This window comes from Pezoporus flaviventris, unplaced genomic scaffold (genome assembly GCF_033815535.1).
Source record: "Pezoporus flaviventris isolate CSIRO_AGI_PZ_B2104156 unplaced genomic scaffold, CSIRO_AGI_Pfla_v1 ptg000047l, whole genome shotgun sequence".
NCBI classification, from domain to species: Eukaryota; Metazoa; Chordata; class Aves; order Psittaciformes; family Psittacidae; genus Pezoporus; species Pezoporus flaviventris.
In genome coordinates this window covers 16,495,806-16,510,401 of record NW_026892595.1, presented here as the reverse complement: position 1 = coordinate 16,510,401, position 14,596 = coordinate 16,495,806, and positions in this window count along the sequence as shown.

Sequence of the window (14,596 nt, the reverse complement as noted above, 5' to 3'; positions counted from 1 at the left end):
CTATTATTTTCCACAGTCATTTACCTTTGACCATAGATTTAGTGAGACCACTGATTAATGCAATATTCTTACACTTTATCTGAGGGAACTCCACACACCAGAGATGAGGTGTGTGTTCTTCATTGACTTATGCCTTGCAGGTGACACCTTCTCACTAGTGACATTCTATGCAGCCTATAAATTCACAAGTAGGCTTATATATTATCTTGGTGGAAGACAAAAAAAGGTCTTTAAAGTTACTGGCTGTATTTTCAAAAAGGAAATTTATGCTTCCATTGTAAGTTTGTCCTACTTATTCTTTGCAGCAACGACTGCTTTCGATTGATTTCTGCTTCTTTCATGTAGGGGACCTAATCTTGAGAAACAAGAAGGCACTAACATAACTCCTGAATGAGGAACCAGAAAGGTTCGGGGAGAGATGTTTCTGCTCCTTATGCTCCCAAACAGCTGTGAAGGTAGGAGTACAGATTTCCAGGCCTTAGATCAGAACTCTCTGTCTTCTTGTGCTGTGGCCATACTGCTAGGTGACTCCAGATGTTGCTGTAGATGAAGAAATACATAGAAACAAATCTAAAATCAGATACTTTTGAGCATTAAGTTTTGTAAATCTAACATGAGCTTTTCTTCTTTTAACCAATCTAATCTGCCTCCAAGGGAGTATACTATTCTGTTTTACTTTTGCCCTTCTTTTGCTGGCTGACCTCCCCCTAATTAAGCCAACTCATTGGAGGGCCAGCATCTTACAGCTCTTAAGACATACATGGCCAGAAAGTCATGTGTCTTTTCTGCTTGATCTGACCTTAAAACGAGAAGAAAAGGATTAAAATGAAGCAAATTACTCTCTTAAGAGAGAAGGAAGAAAATCCAGCTGCTGGCAGGCACAGAGCAGCAGCAGAGCAGGAGCACACTTCCCCTTGCCTTCATCCTGGGCCCCTGAGAGAACGCTCAGGGTGGTCCCCAGGGAGCTTGCACAGACACCATGGTCCCTGCCATCACAAGCTTGCTGCTGCTCCCATGGAATGAACTGCAGCCACAAAGCAAAGACATCGTGATGTTACATATGTAACTGTTACATTACATGACAGTGATTTGTATGACTGTGTCAAGAAATAGCAGAGTGAAACGGTTCAAATAATTAATTAAGCCGTGCAGCACTGAAAACAGCTGAAATTACAGGGCACCAGGTTGCTTATTAATACTTCTGCCAACATGCGTTAAAGTATTTCTCGCTACCTCCACACAAAGAAAAATCAAAATATAGACAGTAATTTTGATTGAAATGTGTCTACTTTGATTGACTTAAGTTGGGGAAGTGATAGTAAATGTATAAGCTAACATACCAATTTTTGCTAGCAGATTTTGCCAGTACCATCATCTGGGTATATCCATATTTGAGTGTGGATCCAACCTGATTTTTTCTGTCAAATAGGCCTTTAGTACTGTACCTTTTAGCAGTTCTTCTAGAAAAGACAGACACAGAAAACCCCCTCATTTCATGTAGATGCACCTGCTTCAATGAATGATGACTCTGTTCCATTATTTTATCTTTACACTTACATTTATTGAAACAATGAAATAATTTTAAAGAATTCTTGCAGAACAAAATTAATTCTCGAGTTGACTATGTATTTATAGTACATAAAACCACTGAGAAATTTACCTACTGATTACCCCAAGCACATACTTCAATACTTTTGTAAATACAACAGGCAAAGATAGAATATAGCTTTCACTTGAAATAAGACATCCAATGTTTCAGACTGTTTCAAAATGATATTTCTTCTCCAGCAACAACGTGCGTTTGTGCCAACTCCTAAATAACCATAAATTTCTTTTTTATAAACCTTAATGAATACTTGGCCAAGATGCTGTCACTATTGGCTTCTATGTTTGAGCAGAAATGGAAAAAAAGTATACACTGAGTAAAATGGAAAAAAGATCACAGCAAGCCCAATGTTGCATTTTGCGTTTAATGTGAAGGAAGCCTTGTTTTCATGCTGTTGCAGTTTTCAGTGTTTTTAATCTTAAAGTGGCTGATCAATTTAAGGTAAGTGGCAGGCATTTGGCCTAGTTCCCAGGCTCTGCTTTCCTCCGAGAAAAGAAAGGATTCAGTCAGACACACAGACAAGGGGCATCATCGGTGGCTCTCACATTCCAAGCATTTTAGCACAGATTAAGTTGGAATGGTTTTACTGTTTACTGAAATCTCCTAGGTGTTGCGTTTTATCCCCCTCTGGCTGTGGTTATCCAGGTTGAGCTTCTCAGGTCAGGACCTCCATAAGAAATATGGCTTGTAGAGCCTTGAAGGGAAATACACAGCACAGGTCAAGACTCCTTATTAAAATGCAATTTCAGCAGCTTATTGCAAAATGTAAGTCCCCAGACAACAGGTAATTTAGCAGTGAACTTTTTTCCTAAAGCTTGCAGCAAGGCAAGAGCTGTTTTACATGCATTCCAGAGGAAAAAGCGAAGATAATCTTCTTAACAAGGACAAAACCTCAGCACTTTGTGTGTCTGGAAATAACCAGCAGATAATTAAGTGTTATTTTTAGCCTTTTTTTTTCCTTGTAAGTGCAATAAAGTATAGATTTCAGTGGCTAATGACAAGTTCAAATTTGGCTTTATTATGTAATTGTGAGAATTTAGCAGTCTTTTAAGAGCTCGTCTCTTCAAACAATAGCTTCTTATAAATAGAAGTTCTACGTTTTAATATAGTCACCCGTTTTGCAGACACTCAGGGCCAGATTTTTTGAGATATTAGAGTGACAAATTAGCTCAGGCTTCCTGGAATTGGACATGCAGAAAGGGTACTGTGTGGGAGAGCTCTCACTATTCACATTCATGGGAGTAAACAGATGTGCGACCGCAGTATTGGGATCAGGAGTATGAGTGTGAGGACATGACAGTTGTTGGCTGTTTTCTTACTGGTAGTGTTACAGTTCAAAAACAAACAAACAAATCCTCGCTTACTCCTTTTTTTTTCTTTTCAATTAGTTATGCCCTCACAAATAAATTGATCACCAGACTGGAATGCCCAGTATTTTCTGCCTGAAAGTGAATGGGTGGGTTTGGAAATTTAAGCAGGATCAGAGCATGAAAAAAACAGGGGTACACTTTTTTTACAAGTAAAAACAGTTCTCAGATATATCCTCTAGCCTTTTATAAAAAGTTTCCTTTGAAACCATCAGCCTTTCCGCAGCTTAGGTTTTAATGACCTCTAATAAGACATTTGAAGATATTCTGCTCCTTGAACAATATATGGAAGAATACATTTCCAGATGTATACATGAGCATGCATATGCATGTCAGTGATTTGACTGAACTGAACTGACCCTGCTGGGTGCCTCTGGAGTCCCAGCCTCACAGAAACACCCTGGGAGGTATCAACACATTGCAGCCAGGTGCGGCGCCTTTCTGGAAAGCAGCATTACATAGCCAAAACCTTCATCATCAGTGCCTTTTTTTTTCTCCCCAGTTCAGTCCAGGCACACCAAGAGGCAGAGAAGGAGTTAACTGCAGCCCCTAGGAGGGGCAGGAAGCAGACCAGCTGTATGCAATTGCAGCTGCTGCTATAAAAAGTCTTTGCCTTAGAGGACAGGGAGTCACACTAGAAAGGAAGGAAATTCTTTGGGTGAAGTTAGTTCAGTTTTGAAGGGAAGGAAGTGGACTCCTGATGGTTTGGTTCAGGGTCTCTGAAGTTTGGAAGATCTTGAAAGCATCTGGCGGGTAGAGTGAGTTTGTCCATTCAGTCAATGGCTCTTGCTTGCTGTTGGGGTTGTCTAGCCACTCTGTTTTATGCTTTCTTTTATGTTTCAGTTTAGCAGAAAATTGTTGAGGGCTGTAAAAGATAACACTATATCTCATACTGATTTTCTGTCTACTGTTGCGCAGAAGCCCAGTTCTGACCCTTCTGCGAGGGGAGATTGTTTTTTTTTATGGGACTGCTCTTGTGGGGTCTGTGAAAAAGAAATAGGTAGGTCAGGAAGGGGTGTAAGATGGTGACTGGGTAAATCAGTGGTAACACCCCTTCAGAACAAGGCTACCCTTGATAGAGGGTTCAGCTGTAAAGGGAAGGAAACATCTTCCTGACAATTCTTGAGGAAATGACTTAACCCTTAAGGGGAAGACAGCAGAGGAAAAAGGCTGCTTTATATAGCTCAATAAATGCTTTATATAGCTCAATAAATACTCATATACATAAAGATATTAAAAAAATAGAGATTTTACTTGATATTAATTTATTCTACATATTGCTGTCCCCACCATCTGAATAAATTCTTCTTTGAGAGATGACCTCAGCTGAGCATGCCCTAGTAGCGCAAATTCTTTTTTTACCCCCATAAAATACACTAGCGTGTTGTCAGAAGCTATAGGCGAGGTTTTCCTATCTGTTTTTAAGGTGCAGGCATATTTGCAGGTCAAGCAAATGAACAGCCATAGGTAAATAAAACTTGTTTCTAACTGTGATGCCACAGTTCATTTACTGGAAGACTGCAGGTATTGCACATGGCACACAAACCCCTTAGCCATTCTTGGACACCAGCTTTTCTCTGCTGGCTCTACAGGCTGGCTGGCTGGCTCTTGCTTTCCTTTGGCTAGTCTGTGAAAAACAGAGAGGGTTTTATTAACTAAGATTGCACTGCTTGGGAATGGCTTGTAGCTTGCCAAACTAATCACAGCAAAGTGTCGCAAGATTAGATTCGTCCTGGCTGACTAACCCAGACTCCTGTGAGACAGAAGGAAAAAAGTAGCAGAAAAGGAGCAGGACAAAGAAGATCTAAATAGGAACTAGGGCCAGTTGTGCTACAGGGTGCAAAAGAGTGATTCTTATTCCTGGTTTGAGATCCTTTGATACCAGTAGAAGAGAGCATAATGGAGTTTGGGACAAATGAGATGCTGATGTTTGTCTCTCGAGTTGATGGTTTGTAAGCAGTTGTGTCAGATGCAGCTTCTCCAGAGAGAGCTAAAGCAGTCTGAGCTCTTTTCTCTTCTGCCAGGTATGACTGATCAGCAGGTTACTGTACTTCTAATGTCGCATGAAATGGCCATGGCTCAACCTGCTTCTTCCAAAATCAACTCTGGCATTACAGCATGGTGAATTTCCAATTTTACAGGCATCATGAACTGCATGTGGCATGGTGGCTGTTGTTTCAGGAGACAGAAGTCAGCAGCTGACTGACAGTTTTGGTTTGTTTCCTCTAGCCCAGATCTTCAGATAGGGCCTATTCAAAAGAGATTTTGAGGAAGGCTTCTCTGTTTGCTTAGGATTTGTCTACGCAGAGCTTTGCTGTGCCTAAATGACTCTGACTACCCTTGTGTAGTACAAGAGTGTAACTAAGATGTCATGGATAGGAAGAAATCGCTAGACAGTGAAACTGTTACATATCCCCCATGAATACTCTTAATCTACCCTGTATATAAAGTAAAATACGCCTTAATATATTTTCTGAATTTTATTGTGTTCAATCACTAGCTTAATTCTGGGTGAACAAAGAGTTGCTCTAATTAAACTTATTTCTGTCCAGATGGCAAGAACATGAGGAAAAATAATTCTACCCTTTATTTGCATCCTACTTTCATCCAAATTATCATTCAACTGTGGACACCCTAGAGAACTTCTGCCTAATATTTCTATATTATGGAATAAATCAGGTTGGAGGAGACGTCTAAACTCTCTTAAAATGGTTTCTTTATGTTGTTGGGATACTTTTATTTACTGAGGCATCAGGCTGGCTTTGCAGACTGCATCAGAAGTTATAGGCTTGGTGAAAGATATCAACAAAACAAACATTAGGTCAGCCAGATGCTTTAATGTTTTGGTTGACAGCATAGCAGAAGAATAGCAGCCAAAAGACCTTCATTTAATCCCCAGTTAAGTCATTTATTATTATTTATTTATTACAAGAACATCATGATTAAAGAAGAGGCTCATAATTCAGATTATACAGTTCAGTCACTTGTTTGACGAAAGCCAAGAAATAGGATCACTGATTGCTAATAACTGAGGCAATCGCCCAAGCTGTTGGCATGACAGGCAGTATTCTTTTGAATTCAGCCGAAATTTTCACCAGGGAAATTCAATGAAACTTCTCTTTCTCCTGCGAGTTTGATAGGAGCAGTGCTCTGCAAACATCTGGATTGCAGTCATTAAATCAGGAGGTTGCTTACATCTTTACCAAGCTCCTATATTATTTCAAATTAGTGTGTGGCATCCCCCTCAAAGGTAAACTGGAATATAATATACTGTGTTTGAAATCTATACCCACGTACTTGTGTAATAGCCTAAACCAACATTTTAACAATTGCATGCACTCTCATAAAGTCTCTGTGATTGGTCACAAATAATTATATCCATATTTAAACCTACAGTTTGGAACATAGGTGCCTCTGACAGGCAGTTTTCCATTAAGTTTATTTCAAGGCTATAAAGCCTGACATTTCTTATGGTCCAGGTCACAATGCACACTTTCATAGGAATCTATAAAATGTATGAATAAGGTTGCTTTTAGAAACATATGTTGATTTTTTTCTGAGTGTATAAAGGTTAACTTTTTTTTAAAGGTATCCTGTTAGAACGAGCTTTGGGTCAATGGAAGGAAGTGCTTCAAATGCTCAGATGCTTGAAAGTAAATCAAATGGGCCAGGATATGTGTTAATTAACTACCCCACCAAAAAGCTGGGACAGTAACTGTGGAATTCAGTGTTAATTCTGCTTTACTGTAAGCATACCACACATTGCATCAACTTTTCCAGACTAAATTTAAACGCTAAATTTTAAGACTCATGCACTTAGCTAATTCATTCAATGGAGAATTTCCAAGTAAAATTTTAATCTATAAATAAAAAGACAATTTCCCTAGAGTATTCATAAAATCATAAATAACCTTGCTAAAGTTCTTTTACAGTCCAGTTTAATAACGTTCCCTTGCTGTTTATCCAGCAAAAAAAATGTTATCTTCATATTCACAGTTCTTAGAAGGCAGCTACCTTGTTTTTTCCCCAACATTTATCTGCAATAAATTGCAGATGCAGCTGATGGCATCTGGGTGTTGATATGAATCAATGGTAGATGTTTGAGTTTAGAAATTGCAGTTACTTCTTTTTTTTTTTTTTCTTTTTTCCTTAATTCTGGCCCCCCTCTAATAATAGCAACATTCAGAAAACATTAGCAAATATTTTTATTATTTTATGAATCACTTAATTTGGAAAAGAATTCATCTTCATAGTTTTTTCTAGCTTAACATACAGCTAATTTGTACAATGTATGCAGTATCCTGCTGGTGAACAAACTGAATCATAAACGACAGTTTCGGAATTGTCACGTACTGGGTTTTTTTTTACTGACTTCTTTCTTCTTTTTAAATTGATCATCTGTTGCAATGTTGGGATTTAGCTACCTGGTTGATCTTAGTCAGCCTTGAAAGGGGAGGGATTAGGGGAAAAAGGCAAGAAGTGATGGGTAGCATAGATGACCATGGTCTTCAGTTCATGAATGTAGGTAGAAAGCTTTAGGACAACCTGTTAACTCAAAGACTCCATGACGCTGTCCATGAGAGCAGGGGTTAAGCTTTTGCAAAAGAAATAATTAATTCCAATTGTATCTAGTTGTATCTAAACAAAGAATAAGGTTTTAGTGAAATTTACAGTATAGTCAAACACGAGGTATTACATTCAGCACAGGCTGAGTGATATTTAATAGACTGTGATGCAGGTAGTGACAGTAAAATGATAGAGTTTATGCTATGTCAGAGATGAAACAAAATCCTTGTGCCCACTTCAGTCTTTAAAATCTGAAATTAACTGTTAAAGCCCAGTTTTCCACTAATGGAAACAGAGAACTGTCAAAATATTGGATAGTGGTCCCAATCAGAGCTTGGCTAAAAAATCAATTTCTTGTAATCCTATTTTTGCAAGATGTCAGGATTAATGGTTAAGATAGCTACTTAGCTCTTATCCAAAAGATATCGCATGTCTCGCTCAGTATTGTCCCAGCATTAACAAAGAAAGAAAGAAGCTCTCATTGAAATATCTGTCCTTCAGCACTGTAGCTTGAGTCTCATATTCCAGTATTATCCTAGCTTAACTATAGACCTAGAACATGTCAATGGGTATAAATTAACTGAATTGAGAAGTCAGGTAAAAATTTATATTAATATCATACCAGAAAATTCTAGAGTAGTGCTACTGCAAAAGCATGTAGTCTAATAATCTGAGTAGTCTTCATCCTGGAATATATTCTGCAACAACTGAAACAATTTAGGCGATACTGCTCACTGGGATGATTAAGAAGTTGAGATCGTAAGAAAGAGAGTTGGAAAAAAGGTAAGATTTTAACAGTGTAAACATTATACTCTTCAGAGTAGAAGTCGTATCTAGACTCTTAAACTACTGAATTACTGTTAGTGTACTAGTATGCATGTTAAAAAAATGATCTCGGAAGGGTCTTAGAACAACATGACTTCTCAGCCTCCTCACAAGCTGACAGAAACTGGAAAGTGCAAGTAAACATAACTTAACATGACAGGATTTGAGGAGGTTATAAATCTGTAGATAAAAACAACCTGGGAGATGCAATTTACATGGATTTCAAAAAGTTTTGGTAAGAAATTAATAAGGAAGTCAATCATGGATCACTGGGCAGGGTTTGTCTGGATTAAAAAGTCTTTAATTGATAAAATCAAAGAAATAAGGAACAGGTGCTCTTCAGAGTGGTTAAAAAATAATAGTAAGATCTGCTCATTGCAGGAACTGGCAATGATGTTATTTGAACTCATGGTGAACTCCTGGCATGAAAGAGGAAGTAAATTTTCATTTGAAAAGGTGTTATACTCAAAGATAAACACCAACTGGAGGAATAGGAGACGTAATTAGATATTTTGAAAGCCTACTGGCTTTCAAACACCTGATAACACCTGGAAAAGGAAAGAAAATAATTTTGGATTCCCAAGCCCTTTTTTTCATTAGGACAAGATAAAAAATGGGTAAGTATCATAAGGAGTGGAAATTCCAGCTGCAGTTTCTCATTGAATTCCTGTACCATGGCTGAAGGTGATTGAATACCTGAGATGAAAAATATTTTTTGATAAATCTATTAAAAGTCGTATGGGCCACAAGGATGATCATGGGACTGGAGCACCTCCCATATGAAGATAGGCTGAGAAAGTTGGGGCTGTTCAGCCTGGAGAAGAGAAGGCTGCGTGGAGACCTCAGAGCAGCCTTCCAGTATCTGAAGGGGGGCTACAGGGATGCTGGGGAGGGACTCTTCATCAGGGACTGTAGTGACAGGACAAGGGGTAACAGGTTAAAACTTAAACAGGGGAAGTTTAGATTGGATATAAGGAGGAAATTCTTTCCTGTTAGGGTGGTGAGGCACTGGAATGGGCTGCCCAGGGAGGTTGTGAATGCTCTATCCCTGGCAGTGTTCAAGACCAGGCTGGACAAGGCCTTGGGTGACATGGTTTAGTGTGAGGTGTCCCTGTGTATGGCAAGGGGGTTGGAACTTGATGATCTTAAGGTCCTTTCCAACCCTAACTATTCTATGATTCTATGATTTGTCTGCTAATAACCTCTGGTTCTTTCCAAAGGGAGACATAGAATTACAGCCAAATGTATTTCTATTTCTTCTCAGCAACTAATGTTAGCAGCGGTCATTTCTGGTGTATGGGATATTAAATGTATTACCTTTTACCTTACTTTACTGTCTTACAATTTGTTGTTACAAATTGTAACAAAACTTGCCCATTGTCCAAGACACAGAACAAAAAAACAAGCAAAGATACACTCACTTCTGGTCTCCACTTACCTTTAAGGTCCTTTAGTACAGAGTAAAAACTTGGATAACATAAAAGACAAATGGTATCGGGTACATGCAGAGCTTATGATGATGAATATGATCTGAAAGAAAACAAAGTTGAAAGGCACCTGACTGGAATACTGAGAATTCTCAGGGATTCACAGAAACTCACAGCCCATCTGCTGTCCCCACCTCTACAAGGTAGACCGAAAACCAAAAGAAAAATGCAAAGGCAGTGCATTTTGATAAAGAAAAGGGAATTTTTCCTTCAGCAGTGTGCAGTCAGGCTGGAACTGAGCACTGCAGGAGGTATTGCAAGGATGCTGCAGTTGGATTTTATGAAAGGGTTGTGTGTTCAGCAGCAGTTGTAGCCAGCCCTGTGATAAGCGTGGACAAACTTCCTACCTCAGGGCATAGGAAATCAAGACTAAACCTTCCTGCCTATGTAGTTTTTGACAATGACAGTTAATGCCTAGTTGGTAGGATTCTTAAACTATTAAATTGTAATAGCTTGTGAATCTGCTATTTTCCCACCTTTAAACCTGATTTTGAAGCCAGACCACCAGTGTGAATTTGTGCAGCATCAGTTCTTGGAGTTGCCCAAGCTGGACTTGAATCTGACCTGAGCCATAGACACAGTCAGCTTATAGTTCAGCTCTCAGAGCAACACCAAAGAGAAGTGAATGTTTATGAGAATGGATATTACAGGGTATGGAGGTGGGAGAGAAAGATCTAATAATCATCAAACAATGTGATGTCTGTAATTTGCTATTAGCTGCTTTAATGTTCAAAGGCTCCTAAAGGCATCATATTTTTCTCCTTTCTCTCTTCCACTTGTCCAGTCTGAGCTGTTCTTCCAGATGCTGTTTTCCTCATTCCCATTGAAAACACATCTCCTCTTCTAAACACAACTTCTAAACCTTCTACCTGTGCCTATGATGCACAAATCCAGTACCCTTATCTGTTATCATCTCCCTGTTTCATCTGCTTTGTTTTCTGTTCACATCCTCTTCATTCTCAGTGCAAGCTCTCTTCAGGCTATTTTCTTCATAGTCTTAAACATCACCATCAGAGGACTTTTTCCCACTTTTCCTGTTCAGCATACCTCTCTGGGCATAAAAAAGTGTGCACTTGGTGTGGAAAATTACACCAAAGACCTAGTTATCTAGAGTGCTTCTTACACTTCATCATCTTGTAATGACTCAGAAAAAGATATGCCACTTGGTATTGCCTGGATAGGAAGATGTCTGGTAGCTTTGTGCCTTTTCATCAATTCTACGTCTATGGGCTTACGCCATTCATTATCATGAATTTAATTGCATTCATTTTGATACGGTGCCTACTGGGAGTAATTCAAGGAGTATTGTTTGAGATCAGTACTCAGCTGTTATATTTTTCTACTTCCTCCTCATTTCCAGCCTTTAAATTGTGTTAAAAACGCATGAAAAACATAACATGTTTTGGATTCTTTTCTTCATGTAAGCAATACTGAGTGCTCAGCACAGGGCAAAGCATCCGTATGTTAACCCCTCACTTTAGAGATGCCCACACTAAGAAAGCTGACACCCCCATGCAGAAAAAAAGTTTGTGGTTCAGAAAAGCAGCTGAAAAAAAATAAGTGGAAGCGGATCACTCTGGGCAGCCTCAGCCACTTCCCACTTTTTGAGGGGTTCAAGGGTAGATGAGTCATAAAGTGTTGGTATCTGTTTAGAGCAGGCATCTGATAATCAGGCCACTTTGCAATTGTTCTGCATAACTATTACTTTATGCCTTGTACACGTTAAGCTTTTCATAACAGGATCCGTGTTAACTTACAGCACTCCATAACTGATTGCCATTAATAACATCCAGAGATGTGAATGAATAAAGACTTATTAGGGACCAAGCTGACAGAGCAGGGTAGCTCATGCCCAGATAAAAGTGGTCTGTAGGGTCTGCATTCATTAAATGTCTTAGAGCTCATAGGAAACTATAAGTTTGAGGAAGAGATTTTGTGGCAGAGTTGGATGTAAACAAAGCCAGTATTGTTAATGGTTTGTGCTCTGTGTGATTCCACAAGTCTGCAAGCCTGCAGTTCACAAAAAAACACGTAAATACTATGTTGCATGCACATTCTGCCTGCGTCCAAGTGAAGACAGAACAAATAATAGCAGAAGCAAGACAAAAAAAATCCAAACACCCAACATTTTCTGACTCGGTATATATATCCTTTATTTGCCAAATGAATTTATAATGCTGTATTCACAGAAATTTCTGTGCATTGCTCTGCATCACATTATGAAATGTGGGTGAGTAGCTCAGACAGAACTTTACAAAATAAACCCCGCTGTCGAACAGAGTTGTACTGGATCATACTGGAGATGTCGCCAGCCACAGCAGTATGCTGTGGGCTGCACTACAACTTTGAGAGAAGAAAATAATCCCAGTGTTCTCGACTTAAACAACAAAGTGCAGTAAAGCATAGTGCTGATATATTTTAGCAAGGTGATTGTTAACTGACAGCTCTATCCCCTACACAAACCCCAGCAGGCTTTATCTGTGGGAGCAGCCCCCTTCAACTAGTATGCCAGTACATGTTTCTCAGATTTCTTGAGAGTCAGCAGCAAAGCCTTGAGATGCCATTAGCCATCCAAAGGAGTAAGAGTCATCTTGCAGGTTCTACAGTCCAAGGTTAACAAGCCATTGGCATGAAAATACAGTGAGAATTCATTCACCATAGTAAGAAAATATCCAGTCTCTGGTGTCCCTATGAAAATGATTGCAGGAGGATAAGGAGAAGGATGTGCTTAGCATGTCCCATCTTGAGTATTTGTTCTGCGTACTGACAGCAAAGCTAAGGAGTTAGCCAAGAGTACATTCAGCATTAGCAGTTCTCGGGAAACTCTGGTACCTAGCCAAAACCAAGCTGTGCCATCCAAAAGACAGAAAAGATCAGAATTTTGACATCTTATAATTTGGCTAGTTTTGAACAGATCTACATAGTTCCCACAAAAAGCATTTTCTTGACTCCAAGAATACACTGCTGCCAAATTTCAAAGCCTATTTGGAAACTGTGGAGATATGTAAACTTTTCAAACCAAATTAATGATATTTGAATGTGGTTGAAGGAATTGGGCATCCTAGAGATAAAGGGAACTCATACTGCCCCTGTGCTGTAGTTCAACTGTTTATAAAACAATATAGCAGAGATCCTTAGAGCGTAGAGTTCCTCTTCATAGACATTGTGTATCTTTCTTTTTTAGAGCTGCTGTAATTCAGAAATAAACAATCTATTATTACAGCCCTGTTACATGTTATGATAGACATATTCATATATAGCTGTGTGCAGCCGTGGAAAATATAGGTTGAAGGGGAGGGTAAAAGGATAGATACTCTTACTGTTTAAAGCTCAGGGATGAAACTCATTTAAGTCAAGAACACTTTGCTCTCAGATAGTTAATAGCAAGCAAATCAGGCAATGCAGAGGGAATTTGCAGTGAAAAGGATCCCTTTCAGTCTATATTTCATGGTTCTCTTTAAGGAGGGGTCCCCTCTTTTCTTTTATTTTTAAATGAATGTCTTTTATAGCACTCATTGTGCTCCCTGTCCCCCCCACTGAAATGACAGGATGGGTTTCAGTTTATCCCAGTGGGAGCCCAGCAGCCTGGAAGCCAAGTGGGATATCTTTGTAACTGCTTGGCAATTCCAACAGGACAAAAGCTCTCCAGCAGGTTAGAAAGATGGATTCAACAACTATGGGGCCAAAACAAACCTACAAATATCAGCCAAATTAATCCCTCTACATAAACTATTGTGCCTTATTATGATAAAAACAAGAATGAATCTGGTACCTGATGTCTGGCAGCTCTGTCTTGACAGAATTCTAACCTGATTTTGAGAGGTATCCACAGCTCCAGCTGACTCCTGTGGGAGAGGTAATCGAACAGCGCTCGTGAAAACCTGGCCAGTGGTTAACTGTAAATTTTCCCACAGTATAAGATGCCTTTTAAAAATGCTTTCTAAGGCGCTTGCTGGAATCTGTTAAGATTTATCAAATCTGGAAAGAACTTCTTTGGGTCATAAAAAAAAATGCAAGTTTGATCGTTTAGGTGCTGTGTTAGGAAAAAAAATAAATGAGTAAGTGAACAGAAAACCAAAATGGTGTATTTTACTTGAAATCTTTAGCTCTCTCTCTTTACGCACATCAACTGTTTGGAGAAGGAGAAGGTGCCACATCCAAAACTTAATTTTTTCTTAAGCAGCTCCCTGTTTTCTGGTTTTTATGACCAGAGGGAAAAAAAATGTATTGGCATGCGCTGTGCTCTGCTGAGGCACTGTGCCATTCCCTCGTTGATACAACTAGGTATTTAATTGTGACTGTTTGTCAATGAGAACATTATACTCATTTCTAAATTCAAAGACCAGAGTTGTATCTTCTAGGCTTCAGGATAGTTTTACCCAGGGAACTACAGAGCAGTCAGTCTCACCTCTGTGCCTGGCAAAATCTTGGAGCAGATTCTCCTGCAAGGCATGCTAAGGCACATGAAAAATCAACAAGGTGCTTGGTGACAGCCAGCATGGCTTCACTAAGGGGAAATCCTGCCTGACCAATTTGGTGGCCTTCTATGATGGGGCTACGGAACTGATGGACAGGGGTAGAGCAGCTGATGTCATCTACCTGGACTTGTGCAAAGCATTCGACACTGTCCTGCATGGCATCCTTGTCTCTAAATTGGAGAGACATCAATTTGATGGATGGATGACTCTGTGCATAAAGAACTGGCTGGATGGCCGCACGCAAAGAGTTGTGGTCAATGGCTCAAT